Source organism: Capsicum annuum, chromosome 4 (genome assembly GCF_002878395.1).
Source record: "Capsicum annuum cultivar UCD-10X-F1 chromosome 4, UCD10Xv1.1, whole genome shotgun sequence".
NCBI lineage: Eukaryota > Viridiplantae > Streptophyta > Magnoliopsida > Solanales > Solanaceae > Capsicum > Capsicum annuum.
The window spans coordinates 13,332,825-13,336,935 of NC_061114.1; positions in this window are offsets into that span (position 1 = coordinate 13,332,825).

Genomic DNA, 4,111 nt, shown 5'->3' on the forward strand with positions numbered 1-4,111 from the left:
AAATAAGAATATATATATATATATATATATATATATATATGTATGTATGTATGTATATTAGTAATGTAAGAATTAAACTATTTAAAAACAAAAATACACTTTTAGTATAAAACTAATTCATATATAAAAAAAAAACCTCTTCATTGTTATCCACATATAACAACTATTTTATTATTGATCAATGCATAAACAATTCTTAGTATATTATAATCAAATAAGTGCATTGGACCACAAGAACAAGGAGTAAGGTAAAACATTCTTTTCCACGCTACCCAAATTAGATAAATAATAGACAACACTTAATTAAAGTGGCGTGAGGATTTTGTTTTGTTAAACTTCTTTTAGAAAAAAAAAAAAGTCAAAAAATTAAATTTATTAATTAAGTTATGTGTTTTAATTAATAAACAGCTCGATGGACTAAAGTTCTAGTTATTAGAAAATATGCATTAATTTACTATTTTTGTGAGAAATGAAACTTTTTTTTGGGACAATTAATATCAGTGTTACAATATGCTTGTGGAAAATATTTTTATTTGATTTACAATAATAATAATATAGTATACACGTTATCTGTGAAATCTAGAAAAAAAGTAAAATATACGTAAACCTTACTTTTATCTTAATAGGATAAAAAGTTGTTTTCAGTAATACCCTCGACTCAAAAGAAAAAGTAATCAAAGCAGAATTACAAGAAGAAAAAAAGATAATGGTAGCAAAGTGACAAAATAGACACAAATTAAAAGCAATCGATAACACTAGGAGCGGAGTCAGTAAAGGTCTAGGGGTTCATCGAACCTCCTTCACTCGGTGAAAAACTATACGATTCAAACATATATGAAATTATATTTTTAAGTATTTATAATAGATGTTGAACCTCTTTCGACTTCATCGTATGTTTAATTATTCATATTTTAAACCAACTTTCTAACTCCGCCGCTAGATAACACTAAAAAAGAAGCCGAAAAATCATTAAAGTACTAAATAGGAATAATTTGACCATGTGACAATATTGTTTGATAATTGAAACCCTCCTACCAATTATTATTTTAATAATGGGATTAGTTATAGTTTATTAATCCAATTACCTTATAAATGTGTCAGGTAAAATGATTCAAATTTAATGATGGCTCTTTAAAAAAAAAAAAAATTGTCATTTCATTTTTACAAAAGAAAATACTTTCGGATAAGTTTTATACTTTATTTTACATTTGATTGATCAAATATTATTAGAAAATAAGTTCATTATAACGTTAACATTTTCAATATAATTTTAAAAATAAGGATTGGAAAAGATGAAACGTAACAAGATCTTATTCTTACCTTGAATAAAGTAGAAAAATCATCTTCGACAAGATCTTCATCTCGAAAAAAGTATTTTCAAAATAGATTTGAAAAATATAAGAGTGAGGTCACTAAAATCGAAAACTCAACTTCTGTGATAAAAGTACGAAAAAACAAAGTTCATAACCAATAATTTAAATAAAAATGGGGCACACATCAAGAACTAAGGTACTACATGTTAGCATTATTAGAATTCAGAATATAATCAATTAAATATCTCTCATCGAAAAATATAATGTATATATAAAAAATTCACTAATTAAGTATATTAGTCAATTTTTTCTGTGTGTGTGAAATTCCTAAATTTTCCACTTTATATTATAAGTTACAACTTAGGAAAATGATGATGATAGCTATATTGTGGGGCTTAATTCTTTCTAGAAAATTAAGTAGAAAGATTAACCTTTATTAGAAATGATGTTGAAGGGTTGTGTCATGTTCATCCAAAGACTAAAGCAGTGAGATTTTAGTGACCTTAATAATGAAAGCTATAAATTTTATAAGTAGTATATTATTTGGTTAAACTATTAATTTGGACCACCTTTATATTCACTTAGGGTAGAGCTAAGGGAGCAAGGTGTTCATTGAAATTTTTTTCTTAATTATTGTATATATAAAGTTAAACTTATTTTAGATATATATATTAGCTATTGAGTTTTCTTGGTTTTGCTGAGTTTGCTTCTTTATATTTTAAATTTCCTTAATAAAAATTATGGTTCTGGCACCACTCCAAGTTCAACTCCTTTTTTTTTCCTTTTTTTTTTTTTTACTCGGTGTCCAAAATCTGCGTTGAAACTCGACTAAATCAAGATTCACGCGTTTCAGGATCCATTTCTTTAAGCAGTGCTATCAACAAGATTTTTTTAATCATTTTTAGAGGCCCAAACTCGAAATCTTGGATTAAGGTTCAACCATCCCACCCTAATGTATATCGATTTCCAAGTTCTACTTCTATCTACTATAAACCATGTAACTTATTCCTATTTATTTTAATTTCGTCGAGTCGCTTATACTTTTGTTCCTATTTTGTGCCGGTCTTTAATTTATGCCTCTTAAAGTTTAGAAAAAAAAAATCATGAAATATAAATTTATATTTTCACATCTCACAAATTATACCTCGCGCGGAAAGGATAAAAATGACACTTCAAATTAAACTATTTCCATGAAAATGACCATGGAATTTAAATTCTACTTTCTAGCCATTTCAACTTACTGGCTTGTTCTATACTGTTTCTACACACCTTCTATATATTTTTTATATATATTTTATACATAGAAATATTCTATACGAAAATTATTCAATTTTGATACACAATTTATACGATAACTGTACATTTTTTTTACACGTTTTATACAATAATTATATAATTTTCATACACTTTCTATATATTTTTTATATATATTTTATGCATATACATATTTGATAGAACTATACAATTTCTATACATATATCTTATATAGATACATACTCTATTTAACAATTACATCGTTTTTATATAATTTAATTATTATTTCTAAACAAAACAAAAAAACAGAATATTTGATCAGTTAAAAAATTAAAATATTTTTAAAAGGGCTGAATTACCCAAGTTGAATACTATATCAGTATTGTATATAAATTGTATCAGTATTGTATATGGATTACGTAGGTCAAAATGACCCAAATTAGGAAATGGCTATAAAGCGAAAATAGTATATCCGACTGACCACTTTTTGAAAAGTTTTCAAACTTGAACTATTTATTTTAAAAAGTGTTATAGAGTGTCATTTTCCCATAAATTTAATCGGACAAAATTTAAAGACAGACTCATTTACAACTATAATCTACAAAGAGCATGTACTATTTGTTATCCAAATTAGACCATTAAAGAGAACAGCGTAACACACGAAATGACATTAGGTAGCCACTTGAGCATCCATATTTTAAAACATAGTTACAACAAGTTATTTAAAACTTAGCCATTTGGAATATATTAATAGGAATACATTCTTATTTCGACCCGCACCCGCTACAAGATCTGTCACAACCTATGCTCTTCGGATGAGAACTTTGTGCGCACTAGGTAAACCCCCCATTGTGTAATAGCCTGCAAACCGCAAACCACACAAGGGATGTAAACCGCACTAGGTAAGCCCTGTGCGACAGACACTCATAAGATATTGAGTGGAGATCAATCCCTAGTCATCTGTGTCGATAACCATCCTCCAAACCAACTAAGTCATCCGAAGGACTAGTTATATAAGGCATTAAGGCATCAAGTTATTTTACAAGTTTTCAAGCAACATCATTTTACATAATCAAGGACAAGAAGAATCCTTAACAACCCAATTGAGAACAATAAACATACATTAATACAGGTGATTTACAATAATGACCTTAAAATTTGGTGATTTTGAACTTTTGACCCGTTCGAGTCGCGGACATAACTTCAAGTTTAACGCGTTTTGTCCCATGGTATCTTGAAACCTCTTGGTTCTTGGTTGCGAGGCAAGAGTAGAATGAGAGCTTCGTGAAAGAATCGCGTGGCGTGGTGAGGGTTGATCATCCAAATTAACTCCTTGTTGTCAGTCCGTGCCGGACTCGGAGGATGAGCATTTAGCAGTTTGGTGGTAAATAAACTACAAACACATGTCCAATGTACGCAGACCTTACTCCAACAACAACAAGGTAGAGAGGTTGTTTCCAATAGACCCTCGACTGCAGCAAATAAACTGCTAATACTATTTTTCTTCAACTGGTAGTTTGCAGTAATAAGTTTCCAACACATGA